Consider the following 18074-nt stretch of genomic DNA (forward strand, 5'->3'; position numbering starts at 1 on the left):
GTGCACCGCAACGAAGACTACCCCCACTCACCGCAACTAGAGAAAGCCTGTGCGCAGCAACAAAGACCCAACACAACCAAAAATAAATAATAATAAATAAATAAAAAGCAGACAAAGAGGAGATGATGATGGTTACTTATAAATTTGTGGATGTGCTTTCATTGCTACCTACTCTTATTACTCCACAGTTAGAGATTTTTTACTTGGACATAATGCTTGTTACCATGCATATTTTACTACTTGGTAAACATTCTCCATCTTTGATGTAAAAGCAGGTTTTGATGTGGAGGATGATGGAGTGAAACCTGCTGGTACCTGTGGTGACGTGAGGAATATTTGGGGGAGGGGAGAAGATTTGCGAAGAAAGTTTGAGGACATCAAACCTCAGCTTTAATTTTTTAAAAAATTTTATTTATTTATTTTTGCTGCGCTGGGTCTTCGTTGCACCACGTGGGCTTCTCTAGTTGCGGCGAGTGGACTCTCTAATTGTGGCACGTGGGCTCTCTAGTTGCGGTGCCTGGGCTCTAGAGAGGGCAGGCTCAGTAGTTGTGGCACGCGGGCTTAGTTGTGGTATATGGGATCTTAGTTCCATGGACCAGGGATCGAACCCAGACCCCCTGCATTGGAAGCATTAAGTCTCAACCACTGGACCACCAGGGAAGTCCCCTCAGCTTTAATTTTGCTTCAGACCATTTCTATAGTACATTTCTTCTTCTAATTTTAAATCTTTATGTCACAACATAAGCAAACAATTCTGTGTGTTTGTTGAGACTCTGCTGTGTTGAGTGTTCAACACTCAACACTGAGTGTTCATGGGACAGAAACTATGTTGGATTTTTTGAACCTTATACATTGAAATTTAGATGGCTTGCAGCTGCTTTGTAGTCTCTTTTTTAAAAAATTATTTTATTTTATTATTTACTTTTGGCTGCATTGGGTCTTCGTTGATGCGCGTGGGCTTTCTCTAGTTGCGGTGAGCGGGGGCTACCCTTTGTTGCAGTGTGCGGGCTTCTCACTGCGGTGGCTTCTCTTGTTGCGGAGCACAGGTTCTAGGTGCACGGGCTTCGGTAGTTGTGGCACGTGGGCTCAGTAGTTGTGGCTTGCGGGCTCTAGAGCGCAGGCTCAGTAGTTGGGGTGCACGGGCTTTGTTGCTCCGCAGCGTGTAGGATCTTCCCGGACCAGGGCTCGAAGCCATGTCCCCTGCATTGGCAGGCGGGTTCTTAACCACTGTGCCACCAGGGAAGCCCCCGCTTTGTAGTCTCTGAATGATATTTCATATGGTATGTTGGGTATTGTCAGGTTTACATTAGCCTTAGCAACTCCTTCTCTCTCCCTGACCCAATTCCTACCATCCTCTTTACCAAGCGTTGGGTGACCCAAGTTTAAGGTGGTGTTGAGGGTGAGGTGGTCAGAGAGTTGAATCTTCAACTATGTTTTGCTCTGAGAGGGGGTGGAAAACATAGCTCAGGAAATAAATAGAAGAAAAGTATTATTTGAGTTCTCATATTCGAAATTCAAAAGAGATTTTCCTCTTAACAGCATCTGTCCTCTCCTCTACCTCTGTTTATCTGATGTACCATTCTCAGTTCTGTGTAAAATTAGCACATATTCAGAATACTCAGTAAGCGCATTAAAATTATTGCTTTGGAGGAGTGGCCAAGATGACAGAGTAGGAAGACTATGAGCTTACCTCCTCCCATGGGCGCACTAAAATTACAGTTATACAGAGCCACTGCTGATGAGAAAGATTGGAAGACTAGCAGAAAAGATCTTCTACCACTAGAGATATAAAGAAGGAACCACAGGGCTTCCCTGGTGGCGCAGTGGTTGACAGTCCGCCTGCCGATGCAGGGAACACGGGTTCGTGCCTTGGTCCGGGAAGATCCCACGTGCTGCGGGGCGGCTGGACCCGTGAGCCATGGCCGCTGAGCATGCGCGTCCGGAGTCTGTGCTCCGCAACGGGAGAGGCCGCAGCGGTGAGAGGCCCGCGTACCGCAAAAAAACAACACAAAAAGAAGGAACCACAATGAGACAGGTAGGATGGGCTGAGGTGTGATATAGTCAAGACCCATACCCCCTGGGGAGGGGAGGGGGGCCTGCAAATGGGAGGATTACAGTTACAATTGCAGAGCTTCTCCCCAAGGAGCCAGAGGTCCAAGCCCCACATCAGGATCCCCAACCGGGGGATCCTACCTCGGGAAGACAAGCGCCCAGAACACTGGCTTTGGAGGCCAAGTGGGGCTTACCTTCTGCAGACCGACAGCTGTGGGAAATAGAGACTCCGTTCTTAAAGGGCGAGCACAAAATCTCACACACTCCAAGACCCAGGGCAGACGTGGTAATTTGAAAAGAGTCTGAGTCAGACCCACTTGCTGATCATGGAGGGCACCCCAGAGAGGCAAGGGGCAACTGGGACTTACCCTGGGGAGACGACACTGGTAGCAGCCATTTTGGGGAGCTTGTTGTACTGCAAGGAAACTGGAGCTGGGAAGCACCATTTTGGAATTCTCCTTCTGGCTTATTAGTACTGGGACTAGCGCCACCCACCAGCCTGTCAGTGGTTCCAGCACTGGGACGCCTCAGGCCAGGGAACTAGCAGGAGGGTTGGGGGGAGATGATGGGAAGGGACATACATAGCCCCACCCACCAGCAGCACAGCTGCCATAAGATCCCCTGAGCCCACAGCTGCCCCAGGACCAAACCCTGTCCGCCACTGGGCAGGCACTAACCCCAGGACCCTCTGGGCCTCAGCCCCATCTACCAGTGGGCCAACGCCAGCTCCGGGACCCCCAGGGCCTTGCAGCCCGAGACCCTACCTCTGCCCACCAGTGGGCCAGCACTAGCTCCAGGAGCCAGCCTCACCCACCAGTGGATGGGCACCAGCCGCGGGACTACCACAGCCCCCCAGCCTGCCTTGTCAAGACCCAGCCCATCCACCAGCAGGCCAGCACCAGCCCTGGACCCACTCCCCAGCCCCGGCCCTGTACACGAGCAAGCGGATACCAGCTCTGAGATACCGTGGACCCCTCAGCCAGCCGTCCTGGGATTTAGCCTCAGTCACCAGTGGGCGGACACCAGCTTTGGGATATCCTGGACCCTATAGCCAGCAGTGTCAGGAAGCAGCCCTGCCCACCAGCCAGCCAACACTAGATCTGGGGCTCCTGATGCCACAGCCACCCACCCTGCAACCTGGCCCTGCCCACCAGTGGCTGGCATCCTCCAAATAAGGCAGAGCCCGGCAGCCAACCGAACTGGGGGCCAGCCACACCTACCATACTGCCCACGGTAGTCACCCAGCCACAAGAGAAGGACCCATGCAGCCCACAATGGGGGCACCCCTAAGACATATAGCTCTGGTGACCAGAAGGGAGTGTGTTTGCTGGGACACATAGGATGTCTCCTACAAAAGGCCACTTCTCCAAGGTCAGGAACCATAAACCAGCTTAACCAAATACATAGAAATAAAAACAGTGTATTACGCCCAAATGAGGTGACAGATGAATATGTTCAAAACAAAGGAACAAGCTAAAGGCCCAGAAGGACTAAGTGAAGTAGAGATAGGCAGTCTGCTCGAGAAAGAGTTCAGGGTAGTGATCGTAAAGATGATGATGAAAGAACTAGGGAGAAGAATGGATGCACAGAGCGAGAAGTTAGACGTTTTTAACAAAAGAATATATAAAGAGCAACCAAGCAGAGATGAAGAATACAATAACTGAAATGAAAAATAAACTTGAAGGAATCAACAGTAAACTAAATGATACAGAGAAACGGATCAGCAAGCTGGAAAACTCGCTGATCTGAGTGGAAATCACTGAAGCTGAACAGAAAAAGAGTGAAAAGAAATGAGGACAGTTTGAAAGAGACCACTGGGATAATGAGCCTACTAACATTCACATGGTAGGGGTCCCTGAAGGAGAAGAGAAAGAGAAAGGGGCAGAGAGCCATATTTGTAGACATAATAGCTGAAAACCTCCCTAACCTGGAAAAGGAAACAGATATCCAGGTCCAGGAAGCACAAAGCCCCAAACAGTATCAACCCAAAGAGGACTATGCCAAGACACGTAATTAAAATGGCAAAAATTAAAGATAAAGAGTAAATATTAAAAGCTGCAAGGGAAAAGCAACAAGTTGCATACGAGGGAACTCCCATAAGAGTGTCAGCTGACTTTTCAGCAGAAACTCTACAGGCCATAAGGGAGTGAAACAATGTAATGAAAGGGAAAAACCTACAACCAAGAATACCTGGCAAGGCTTTTATTTAGATTTGATGGAGAGATCAAAAGTTTTACAGACAAGCAAAAGCCAACAGTGTTCAGCACCACCAAACCAGCTTTACAAGACTGTTAAAGGGACTTCTCTTATCGAAAAAGAAAAGGCCACAACTAGAAACATGAAAATTACAAAAGGGAAAAAAGCTCATTGGTAAAGGCAAATATATGGTAAAGGTCATAAATCAACCACATACAAAGCTAGTAAGAAGGTTAAATGACAAAAGGCGTAAAATCATCTATATCTACAATAATTAGTTAAGGCAAACAAAAACAAAAAATGTGAAATATGTAAAAAACAGTTTATTTTTATTGGAGTAAAGTTGCTTTACAATGGTTTGTTAGTTTCTGCTGTACAACAAAGTGCATCAGCTATATGTGTACATATATCCCCTCCCTCTTGGACCTCCCTCCCACCACTATTCCATCCCACTCATTAAAAAAAAAAAACAAACCCAGTAAGCATGGGTGGGGGGGAGAGTAAAAATGCAGTAAAAATGTGTATGAGCTTAAGAAATCAGCAACTTAAAGTAATCATGTATATATAGATTGCTATATATAAATCTCATGGTAACCACAAACCAAAAATCTATACTAGATATACCTACAAAAAAAGAGAAAAGAATCCAAACATAACACTAAAGTTAGCCATATCACAAGGGGAGAGAACAAAAGAAGGAACAAAAAAGAACTACAAAAACAACCCCGAAGCAATGAACAAAATGACAAAAAGTACATACTTATTAATAATTACGTTAAACACAAATGGACTTTATGCTCCCATCTAAAGATGTAGAGTGGCTGAATGGAATATTGACCATAAAAAAGAATGAAATCTTGACATTTGCAATAACATGGATGGACCTAGAGGGTATTATGCCAAGTAAAATATGTCAGACAGAGAAAGACAAATACTGTATGATTTCACTTATATGTGGAATCTATAAAACAAAATGAATGAACATAACAAAACAGAAACAGAGTTACAGGTACAGAGGTACAGAGAACAAGGAGGTGGTTGCCAGAGGAGAGGGTGTTGGGGAGAGGAATGAAATAGGTGAGGGAGATGAAGAGGTACAAACTTGCAGTTGCAAAGTAAATGTCAAGGGTATGAAATGTACAGAATGGGGAATATAGTTAGTAACTATATATATATATATATATATATATAATATCCTTGTATGGGGACATATAGTACTTTGACTTAGCATGGTGATCGTTTTGAAATGTATAGAAATAATCACTATATTGAAATGTATAGAAATAATGAATCACTAGGGATATAGTGTACAACATTCTAAATATAATTAACACTGCTCTATGTTATATATGAAAGTTGTTAAGAGAATAAATGCTAAGAGTTCTCATCACAAGGAAAAATATTTTTTCTCCTATTTCTTTAATTTTATATCTGTATGAGATGATGGATATTCCTTAAACTTATTGTGATAATCATTTCACAATGTATGTAAGGCAAACCATTATGCTGTACACCTTAAACTTATAGAGTGCTATATCTCAATTATATCTCAATAAAACTGGAAGGACAAGAGTCAATAAAATGGAGGGAGGGAGGGGAATGGGAGTGGAGTATGGGATAAAGGGAAGCTAATTAGTTAATTAAGACTGTCTTGTTAGGTACAGTGTTGAACTGTGTTGCAGATTTTATTATAAATAAATAGGCTTCTATTCAAGTGTGTATCTTAGACTATATCTGGAGGATTCCCAAAAATTCATTATATGAAACTCTTGACGCTGACTAGATTCATTAAGACAATGAATCATATTCCAGAATCAGAATCTGAGATATATTCCTATTCTTCCTCCTACTGTTCACCCCAAGTAGAGTAATTGAAGTAACTGTGTTGTCAAAGCAGGGATTGACATTTACAGAACACTGTATAAGCCTCCTTAGTATAGCTAATGTTTGGAAATATATTCTAGGTCTGATTTTACATTTAAATGATATTTCTCTCTTTGTATCCATCTTACATCCAAAGTAAGAAACAAGTGCTTGTGTTGTTGCTTTTAAATTATAGCAAGTACTCTCTGGAATCAGAGTAAGGATAGAATTCAACACTTTGGAGTTGAGGTTGTATGTGTTCATTCATATGTGAACACATCACATATATTATTGTCAACTTTTATGAAAGGCCTGGGTCAAGTAAACTTATATGAGAGATTTATGAAGAAAATAATTTCCAATATATTGTATGATACCCAACTCTTTGGTTCTTTGTAACTGTTCCTATCTATAAAAGTAACTTAGGGTGCAAGGAAGATTCCCTTTAAAATTTATATTCAGGCTGTTACCAAAAAGAAATAATAAGTGTTGTAGAGAATGTGGAGAAAAGGGAACCCTTATATGCTGTTGGTAGGAATATAAATTGGTGCAACCACTATGGAAAACAGTGTATAGAGATTCCTCAAAAAATTAAGAACAGTACTACCATATGATCCAGTTATTCTACTTCTGGATATTTATCTGGATACAAAAACACTAATTCAAAGAGATATATGCACCCCTGCGTTCATTGCAGCATTGTTTACAATAGCCAAGGTGTGGAAACAACTTGTGTCTACCAGTGGATGAATGGATAAAGAAGATCTCACACACACACACACACACACACACACACACACACATACATACATGCAGACACTGAAATACTATGCAGCCATAAAAAATAACGTGAAATTCATTAATTAAATTTGCCATTCATTGCAACATGGATACCTATAGGGTATTATCCTAAGTGAAATAAGTCAAACAAATACTGTATGATTTCTCTTATATGTGGAATCTAAAAAATAAAATAAACAATAAGCAAAACAAAAACAAAATCATAGACACAGAGAATAGATTGGTGGATACCAGAGGGACAAGTGCTTGGGGGTACAGTGAAATGGGTAGAGGGGATCAACTGTATGGGGATGGATGGTAACTAGACTTACTGTGATGACCACTTTGTAGTGTGTACAAATATTGATTTATAATTTTATACACCTGAAGTTTATATAATATTATATACCAGTTTTACCTCAATTAAAAAATGATATTCAGAATAGCTTTCATGTCATTATATTTTACTTTAGTTCTTTAAAAATTGGTTATTTTTCCAGAAATTTGTATGGTAACTCTCACTAAAGCAAAGCACTGTATTCCCAACTATTCCATGTTTTTTTTTTTCCTCCTCCGAAATATAAGAAAAATAATAATAATTTGAGGCATGGAGAATGAATTGTGTGCTACTACCCACGTAAGTGTAATAGCATACATAACAAACAAGGCATTGGAAATGCCCTTAGAATTGGTTTTAGAAGGCACATTAACATTATCCAGGTTTTCAGTGTTTTTGTTGAAACTTGAAACTTCTCTTTATAGGAAATATAAATTGAAAGAAAATTGGTGCTACAGGAGTACAGATTGAAAATTTAAACATCTTGACTTACTGAATGTCATGATGTGCCAAAATTTTTGAATAAATTTATTGAAATTAGGATTTGAAATAAAGTAAAATAAATCAGTGCTCTCTTTCATTTCTTTTCAGGGGCTTTATGTGTGGTCCACTACTTTTGTTTTTTTTTCTCTTATTACAACAACATTGCAAAGCATTCTACTTTCTTTTCTCCTCTCACTTCAGACACTAGTAATAATGTAGCTTAACACACCTGTTATATATTTTGTGTGCTGTGCCGCAATCCAGGTTTCACACCCATTTCTCATTCCAGAAGATGGAATAAGCTGATGGGCCAAGCCTGGGTTATATTTCTATCTCTGAAGCTTGAGTAGAATTAGTTCAGTCCCACTCAGGGCACATGGACCTTGAGAAGGTGGAGTATTTTCTCAAAACTCAAAGTGCTTTAACCAGAAAATGGGAGATATACATATACCTTGCAGGCAAAAACATACATGTCTATAATTTCGGCTTAAGAAAAGCCAGTATCAAAAAACATACTTTTGTGGCTGATTATTCTCCCACTTAAATAAGGCATCTACAGTGAGTTTCCATTTTAACTTGAAAGGTGACAAAACCTGATTTTCTTAACTATAAAAAAAGTTAAAATTTCAAAATACTTATTGGCAGTATCGAGAACCATGGCTGTTACAGATGTTTGCAGGGCATACATCTTTCACCATTCACCTTGTAATTGGTGGCCCCTGGTGGGTGTATAACACTGAGCTCTAAGGGTCAGTATGCTGGAATTAACCACAAAGGATAAACCCTTTGTCTATCAATGGGAATACTTGGAGAATATGTCCTTTGATTTTTTTTTTTTGGTTGGTTTAATTTGAGCCAGATATTGTATATTACTTTAAATGACTGCCATAGGAGCAGAGGCATTTACTGAAGATTAGTGATCAGTGGAGCATGTATACTGTTCAGACATTGTTGTTGTAGGGCATGGGCTTAGTTTTAAAGGAGGACATAAATTTAATTGTTACTAGGTGTTTCTGGTGGGAGTGAGCATTTAAGGGAGAATTACTGTTTATAAATTCTCAACTGGTATTGGCCTGTCGTTTGCTAGTGAGTATATAATTTTCATATTGTTAGAATGAAGTAAGTTAATAATAGCTTTTTAAAAAATTAATAAACTTTACTTTTTAGAGCAGTTTTAGGTTCACAGCAAAATTGGATAGAAAGCACAGAGTTTCCATATACTCACTACCCCCTCCCCCCACGTAAACGAACATTAACTTTTTATTCAAGGTATTTATAAAAGTATTTAGAAACGCAAAGGAGTATTTTGTGTGCTTTTACTTCTGCAACTAGAAGTTGTCTTTCTCTGTCTTCAGACTAGAAAGGGGAAAGTGTTCTAGAGCCAAGAAGCATTCTCTGACAACCCCGAGAGTGAAGTTAGGCCCTGTTTTATGATCCTTTTCCAGCTGAATGTTGCTATTTACAATGGAAGACCAGAGAAAGAGTAGGGATCTAAGGTAATCTGGTCTGGAGCCCCCTGCTGTCAGATCAAACTGATTGATGATAGTCCAGAAGAGCAGTGTGCAGTAGGGGCAATGCACTGACCCATAGTGGGAGCCCTGGGTTCTGGCCTAGCTCTGCCTGTAGCTTGCCGTGTGGTCGAAGGGGCTGAATTGAATGACCTCCGACTGCCTGCAGCATTCTGTGATTCCACGACTGATTGGAATGTCCAGTAGGGGCTAATAACATCAAATCCTGCAGGGGCAGCAGTGTGGAGCCACGGGGTGTAAACCAGCTGAAGGCCTTTTGTCCAGTCTCTTAACCTTTTTGGGTCTGTCTTGGTTTCAGCTATGGAAATGTTGGGATTGGACATCTCTGTTTCCCTATAAGGAAAGTTTTTTGGATCTTTCTGGTTTAAAGTAGCTAATTACTGTATAGGATTATTTAATTACAGCTAATTACTGTATAGGATAAATTATTTGCTATTTATCCTATTTATTATTTACAGGATTATTTATAGGATTATTTATCTGGTTTAAAGTAGCTAATTACTGTATAGGATTATTTTTATTTATTATTATTATTTATAACTGCTTTGTGAATAAATAACTTCAAAAAGGGAGCATATTAACACTTTATTGTGGATCATTTTTGAGCAGACTCCTTTATGTCTTCATATCAGGAATGTTCTTGCAATTAACATATCTGGAACCAGTCTTTCTGTTGCAAAGCTATTTGCTGGATATCCATTAGGCGCACCTGAAAGGGACAAGGGCTCTTTCTGGATAGTATAGTTTTTTTGGTTTTTAATAACACAATGTAAATTTTAATAGAGATGTGCTTTTTATATCACAAAATTTTAAATTACGCTTATATGTCTTTAAATTGTCTTTGTGAAATTTAAGTGATGAAGGAAAAAACGGAAAGACTAGTGTCCTTTACTTCTCAGAACAGAATATTTTCCATTTAAAATTATGTAAATTGCTAACAGCTGACTTCCTTTTTAATCAAATGACTTTGGACTAAATTAAGAGTGTGATTTTCTGTATATTGTGAATTATTGTTGATTAAAGGAATCCTTTCTTACCTCAAAGGACAAGGCGGTCCTGAGATTCCTCCAGTGGGTTTCATTCACAGAACCCCTCTCTAAAAATATAGGCTAATTCGGGCTTCCCTGGTAGCGCAGTGGTTGAGAGTCCGCCTGCCGATGCAGGGGACACGGGTTCGTGCCCCGGTACGGGAAGATCCCACGTGCCGCGGAGTGGCTGGGCCCGTGAGCCATGGCCGCTGAGCCTGCGCGTCCGGAGCCTGTGCTCCGCAACGGTCGAGACCACAGCAGTGAGAGGCCTGTGTACTGCAAAAAAAAAAAAAAAAAAAAAAAAAAAAAAAAAATATAGGCTAATTCCTCAAGTGTGTAGGCCAAGGTTTACTTGGGCTAAACCAGAGTAATGCATAGGCGCGATGTCCCCACAGGGCTGGGATTATCTTAACCTTATATTTTCCAGCTCAGTGGCTTGACAGAGCTAAGGAATCTTCCCAAAGTACCTGAGGGGTTCCCTGTCAGTGTTCCTCACGTAGCTCCTGGCAAGCATGTTTTTATACTCTTCCTGGAAGTGAAACTCTTTCTGCCTTAAATGTGCAGTTTCCCCTGCCTGAGAAGGCCAAAGGCACATTTATATAGTTCACAAGAGTATAAAAGAGGCTTTCAGGGCCTCCCTGCCAAGCCATCTGACTGGACTAATGCCTACTCATTTTCCACCTCTACTTACGGTAACTGCAGAAATTCATAGTTCCACCATGGTCCCTGAAACAACAGTCTTATGGCATATGAGCATTATAATAAAATATCATATTATCAAATCAGGTAACATAGCTCGAAATTGGTAGGAGTAAAAAGTGGTTGTTCAGACTGTCAATTAAACGTATGTTAAAACTACCTAAATTAAAACAAAATCTACCTTTTGAAAAGCTAGCAATTTACTTAGTATCCAAATGTTGAGAGTATTCAAAGCAAACTTTGGCATGTTCACAATATTACTTTATTAAATGCTTTTCTACCACATAGTTTAACTCTAGTGACCTTACTCACATTTACTGAGCACTTACTGTATGCCAAGACCTTTGTATTTATAATATCTTCTAATAATTTAAGGCAACCTTTAGGGGTGTAGGAATTGTTACCCTGATTTTGCAGATGAGGAATGGAGTCTCAGAGAGTCTCAGGAATTGGCCTACAGTTGCAGGGGAGTAAGCAAATGAGGGGTACAAGTTTGGCCCTAAAGTCAGTATGCTTTGCAGAACACCATGCTGCTAACTGTGCTCTGCTGTTTATGAGGCTATGGAGAGAAAAAAGCAAGTTGCATTACTTTCTCATTTGCCCGCATTTCATGTTCCACTTTCTGATGTGAGCCTTGCACTTCGACCAGATCTGCCTCCTGTCCCTTTCAGCATGCTTCTTCCCAGTATGTAACTTAGGCCCAGTCTCTGCCTGTGCCTGTGACACCCTTCTCCATCCCCTTTCTCCATATCCCAGTTTGCAGCTGGTGCCTTAGGTTGCAGCTTTTATTTGTTTCCTGCCTAAAGATTCCCTTGTGTAGTCTAACTTTTGGGGAATTCTTTGCTTACCGTTTTGACGTTATACATTTCTCTCTCTTCTTGTGTAACTGTTGTGTGTGTGTGTGTATGCAATTACCCAACTAGATCATCAGCTTCTAGAAAACAACAACTCTTATAATACCTTTTGCAGTGTTAATGCATGGTAGGTCATATTAATTTCTCAAACTGTAAAAGGTTATACCATTTGCATCTCTGTGCTCTTGGCATGTAGATAGGTGGAAGGTAGTTTTTAAAGCACAGTTTTATAATTGGTCAATATTGAGTACTGAAGGAGAGAGGATTTCCAAATCTTTCATCTTAGACCTATGTCAAACAGTGAATGCTAGAGTTTCTGTCTCTGCCTGCTGGTGTTTTCCAGCACCTTTCTGGAAATTCCAAACAGATGGACAGATCTGTAATGACTTGTAGTTACTTTGCTTTGCTGTTAGTATCTAGTGAACTCTTAGGACTTGTTTTGCCTTTATTGCTATGTTTAAGGTTTCTTAACTGAAAGGCTCTGGGTCATGAGGAAATGCAGGGGTGGGGGTGGGAAGGTGATAAAAAGATACTTCAGATTTGCATTTTCTTTTAAGAAATTACCATTCTCAGTATAGCTGACACTTGTAATTTCTGTTAAAGATTGGTGTCTGGCGAGAAATGCCTGTGAAATAGCTTTGGTTTAAGCTTCAACTATAAAGACAGGCAGGGTGGGTGATTTTAACAAGTGTTGTCTTTATTCATACTTTATATTGTCACTGTCATAAAATAAAGACAGTGACAATATGAAGTATGAAATAAAGGCAACTCTTGTTAAAAGCACACATATTATATATTTACCTGCATTTATCTTTGTCTACATGAAGATAATTTATTTCAGCAAATGATTTACCCGGAGCTTATCATTTCTAGAAAAAAAAATCCTTTGTCCTCTGGTGTACCACAGTGACCTGAGGTATGGAATTCATTGGCCAAAATTGCGTAACAGCCGGTATGCAATTTCAGTACTATATTATTTTGTAATGTGCCTGGTGCTACTACTGAGGAGATGAAAAGAATATTAATTACAGTGGGGTGAGTGGGAGACCTTATGCATATACATAAGGAGGCTTTAGTTAATGAGTTTTTTTGGACTAAAAATACGGTATATTTACGTAGAAGTAAGAGCTGGGTGTTTGTATTTAAGTTTATTTATAAACAACCTTTACGTTTCATTTGTAAACATGCAGTGTGTAAAAGAGTGAATTGAGGAAAATATAAGAATTGTATTTATTTAAAGAAGTAATTTTAAGACAGGAAAAATCTTTTAAGAACACCTACTTTGTAAAGTGGAAATCGGAATACACATTGTTGGGAAAATGGAGGAAGCCAGTGGAAGATTTAGTGAAAGAGTGGATGTTAAGACTGTTATTTGTGACCTGGATTTATTTTGGCTTTCAGAGGTCATGCTTACTCTTAGATTAGAAATGCAGCCTCTTTCAAAGCATAAACATAATTGGAAAAACAATTTTGAAATTTGCTTTCTTGGGTTCTCCATTTTGTTTTCTTCAGGTGTAAAAGCATGAGTATTCTATTTTCAGGAAGATGAGGAAAAAAATCTATTTCCGTTTCTAGCAGTTTGGCTATTTTTGTTGTTGTTTCTGGCTCCATAAATGGAGAGGCATCTGTACCGTGCATTGTATCATGCCCAGCAATTTTTTTTCATTTGATTGTAATTGTTCCTTAGCAAATAATTGCAGTCCAGAATGACTTTTATTGAGCTTGATTGAATTAGGGTTATGTATGAAAATGAGTTAGTTAAAGCTTAATCTATTACCCAGAGAAATGATGAAAACATCAGAAAAGCAGTCATTCATGGGGATTAAATATTCTTCCATGTAAATGGGCAACATGGTTGCCTGGAGTCCCTTCTGCACTGACTAGGTTGTAGTGACATTAGGGTGCAAAACATACAGTGTTGGCATAGAAGGGGATCTTGTCATGATGTGCCTTTGAATGTTATACTGGACATTAACACTAATGAGGGAGACTGCCTCGTTATAAGAAGTGGCACCTCACCTTTTTTAGTATAATAAGCTTTCAAAACATAGGACCCCAAAGGGGGGCAATGTGTAAACTGCCAGAAAGCCAGCTGCTTTGGGATATTTCAGTGGTTGCTGAGGCCAGATCTTTAAGATGGGTTTTTCAGATGCCAAGTCAGATACCCTATTTGTGGTTAAGAGGTAAAGAGGAGATAATTCAACGTTAGCTCTCCCATCTGCCATGATGATCTCAGAGGGCATCCTGAGCTGTGCCAGGTCCATCCTGGCTAGTTTGTGCATCCTGTGGGAAGTAGTGTTGTGGTGGGAAGCGGGCCTTGCAAAGGGAAAAGGAGCCCGTTAACGGAGCAAGGTTTTAATGAGGCAGTGGGAGCTAAGTGTGGGCAGTCAGGAATCCAAGGCCCTGTGTGGATGGGAAGTGAGGGTTAGGAGGAAGCTGTAGTGTGATCCAGAGAACACAGACAGGCCTGTTGTGGCTCAGTGGAAGATCTCTCCTGGCTATGGTCTAAGGGCATGTTCAAGTCACCATTCTGCAGGGTTGTATTCACCCTTTAGACATTTCCCGTTCTTGCCCACCTACCCTTCTGACACCTCACACAGCCACCCATTTCCATCAAATCAAAACACTTTTGAAGTACTGGTAACTTAAATGCAGAACAGCTTATGCTGAAACTGCTTTTCTGAAGCTACTCATGTGAGCATTTGTAGTAGCCAGATAAAATCTGGAGTTTGGCTGTCAGAGAACTCAAAGGGAGTCTGTCTCAGGCAGGATCTTCAGCCTTGAAGTTGACCTCTGCTCTGTGGCTGATTCCCTGGCTCCTCTCCTAGTCAGTGAAGTCCAACATGATTTCTTTGTTATCCTGAGTTTTAAAACCCATATTGGCCACAGCATAGTCAGCCTCCTCCCTCTCCCTCCCTACTTTATCCATAGATAGTTGCATCCCAGGTGATAAATTATTGAACAGTAATCAAAATAAAGTATAGATATGGTCCATTTGGGGGGTATATATTTGATTATAGAAACAAACAAATGTGTAAGGGTACCTTAAGATTAGTGAGAGTTTATTTTTGAGCTCCTAAAAGAACTTTTGTATATAGGATATACTAGCATATTTTATTTCTCAGATAGCGTGCACTCAACTTCTTAAACTAAAATGTAGGGGCTTCCCTGGTGGCGCAGTGGTTAAGAATTCGCCTGCCAATGCAGGCGACACGGGTTCAATCCCTGACCTGGGAAGATCCCGCATGCCACGGAGCAACTAAGCCTGTGCACCGCAGCTGCTGAGCCTGGGCTCTGGAGCCCGTGAGCCACAACTACTGAAGCCTGCACGCCTAGAGCCCGTGCTCCACAACAAGAGAAGCCACCTCAATGAGAATCCTGCGCACCACAACAAAGAGCAGCCCCCGCTCGCCACAACTAGAGAAAGCCCACGCGCAGCAACGAAGGCCTAACGCAGCCAAAAATAAAATAAATAAAATAAAATAAATAAATTTAAAAAAACACACTAAAATGTAAGCAAATCTCTAAACCAAAATAAGAATTAAACCCACACTATCAGAATTAATGTTGGACCCTCCTCTCCCAGTTTTGGCAGTATTAATTATATACTGTTTGTTTTTTTAGTTTATACCAATTTATTTACTTGACAGTTATTTATAGATATTCATGATTTTTGCCTATTTATTAACTTTTTATTTTAATAGTTCTTCTCTATACTGGCTTTCATGGATTTATATGAAGAAAAAGTATGGAAATAAATATATGAGATAGTACATGTGATTTTCTTAAAACAGCAGTTTTTAAACAAAATTTATTTGTTTTTGGCTGTGTTGGGTCTTCATTGCTGCACGTGAGCTTCCTGTAGTTATGGCGAGCTGGGACAACTCTTTGTTGTGGTGCGTAGGCTTCTCATCGCAGGGGCTTCTCTTGTTGCAGAGCACGGGATCTAGGTGCGTGGACTTCAGTAGTTGTGGCTCGCGAGCTCTAGAGCGCAGGCTCAGTAGTTGTGGCCCACGGGCTTAGTTCCTCTGCGGCATGTGGAATCTTTCCAGACCAGGGTTCGAACCTGTGTCCCCTGCATTGACAGGTGGATTCTTAACCACTGAGCCACCAGGGAAGCCCAAAACAGCAGTTTTAATGTTAGTTGCCTAGTTTATGATAACTAAGGATAGACTTTTATATCATTTATTTAATCAGTTTTTGGAATTGTACACTTCCTTGTTAAAAACATAGGCATTTAATTTGAAAGTATTCATGTGTCCTTTGTAGTTTTCGTCAAAGATCTGGATTTATTCTTTCATCCATACCCTTGTTTTAAAAAATGTGGATGAATAAGTAGTATCTTGTGTGAAGCCACGTGAGGCCGTTTAATATTTTATTTATTCTTTCAAGTTGTTGTTTTCTTCCATAGCACTGGGTGACAACTGAACCATCTAAGTCTAGTTAGGATTACTCAGATGAATCATTACACATTTTTGATATTTAATGTGTAAGAGCCAGTTCTTCCATATTGTAGTGGCTGATTAGGGGAAAAAACTTTAGCCAAGCCATAAAATGACTAACAGTATTGATCAAGCTGTAAGCCAGTAAGTGATATCTGATTTCTAGAGTGTGTTATAGCCTACTGATTGTAAGGAAATATATTGTCATAATCTGCAGGAGGGTAGGAAATTGTCTCTCTCAGTTGAGTGTGAATTTAGTATTACCATGAAGCACTTGAGAAACTAAATGAATGTCTCAGAAACTGAAATAATTTTAAAAAAAGATACAGTTTAAGTGTATGTCTATATTTGCAGTATTAATGTAAAATGTTCATTTAATTTGTATACTCTTGTTGATTTTGATCCTCTTATATTTATTTCATCATATGTAGCTAGAAAGTAATTTTTTAGCTACAGCTTTTCTCTATTTGTATGTGTTCCCCCCCACTCCCCACCTTAAAAAAAAACTATCTTTTTTTTTTTTTTTTTTTTTTTTTTTTTTTTTTTTGCGGTACGCGGGCCTCTCACTGTTGTGGCCTCTCCCGTTGTGGAGCACAGGCTCCGGACGCGCAGGCTCAGCTGCCATGGCCCACGGACCAAGCCGATCCGTGGCATGTGGGATCTTCCCGGACCGGGGCACGAACCTGTGTCCCCTGCATCGGCAGGCGGACTCTCAACCACTGCGCCACCAGGGAAGCCCAAAAAAAACTATCTTGATTTCACTTGTTATCTTTAAAACATTTAAAAGATAAACTGTAAGATATTAACATCTGAACCACAGCTTAACTGTATGGGTTGGGCCAGTCATTTCAAATAACTTGAATTTAGTCAGGATGTCAATATAATTTCATGTTTTTCCAGAGAATTCACCTGTAACTCTACACGTGAATTTAGTCAGAAAGCTAAGAAGTGATTGTCTGTAATTCTTTGTCTCTCTAACTTTAGTCTCAGAATTCCCATTGAGTAATTTTAGTGACTATCTTTTTGTTACATTAAAGTTGACAATAAACACTGTAGGTCTTTTTTTCCTAAATAGTGTTAGTAGAGGGATGTTTAATAATTTTCCTGATTTTGATTGCTTGGCTGTTAATTCATCTTATTTAGGGATTATTTTGCTAAAGGAGAATAAGTGTCAGCTTTGTTTGAAAGGGCTTCCTGGCTCACCATTTTAATCACTTTGCTATGGGTCCTTCACAGAATTCTGCTGCATCACAGAAGCTGGAAGTTCTGATGTTCCATTGAAATCACAATGGAAAGTCTTGACTTGACCGGTAAGAGCAGCCCTGCAGGTGCATCTTACTTACTTACCTGGAAGCAGTGAAGCTGTCAGGAGCTAAGTGGTAACAGAGCTGGTCTCAACTTTTTCCCGTCTGATGGATTCACCTTCCGTATTGATCAAGGAAGTGTGATAATTGTGTATTTTTTTGGTCAATTTTATTACTATTTTTAAAGGGACACTTTAATCTCTATCATCAAGTAAGTTAAATCTTCCTTTAAAATCATGAATTTTAAAAAATTAACTATTTCACAATCTCTGGTTTGTTTCTCCACAGTAATGGGCTGTTAGTGAAAAGTCCATTTATTGAAGTCCTAATTATCTAGAGAATACATACCTAAATAAATATTACGTTGGTCTGTTCCCCCAAAGCCTTTTTTTGTATTGCCTGAAAAAGTTGAGATTTTAAAATATATACATGTGGCAAATTATATCAAAGTTTGAAACTCACAGATACTATAATCCTGTCCTCTTGTATGTAAGTTATATTCAAAAC

The 18074-nt window shown here is 40.1% G+C and overlaps 1 protein-coding gene across 10 annotated transcripts in view; it reads left to right on the top strand.

The window, feature by feature from the left end:
• BBX (BBX high mobility group box domain containing) overlaps positions 1–18074 on the top strand; it is a 282463-nt gene that overhangs the window by 99867 nt on the left and 164522 nt on the right. For 7 of the 10 annotated variants that reach the window (XM_089910519.1, XM_089910518.1, XM_089910516.1 and 4 more), the window contains one exon: positions 17500–17573. The exons of the other annotated variants lie outside the window; for them this stretch is intronic. The gene's annotated coding sequence lies outside the window, so the exon portion shown is untranslated. The remainder of the gene's footprint in view (positions 1–17499; positions 17574–18074) is intronic. 10 annotated transcript variants of the gene reach the window in all.

The sequence above is a fragment of the Delphinapterus leucas genome, chromosome 4 (genome assembly GCF_059928025.1).
Source record: "Delphinapterus leucas isolate spDelLeu-1000000601 "Yukka" chromosome 4, BTC_Dleu_Yukka2, whole genome shotgun sequence".
Taxonomy (NCBI): Eukaryota; Metazoa; Chordata; class Mammalia; order Artiodactyla; family Monodontidae; genus Delphinapterus; species Delphinapterus leucas.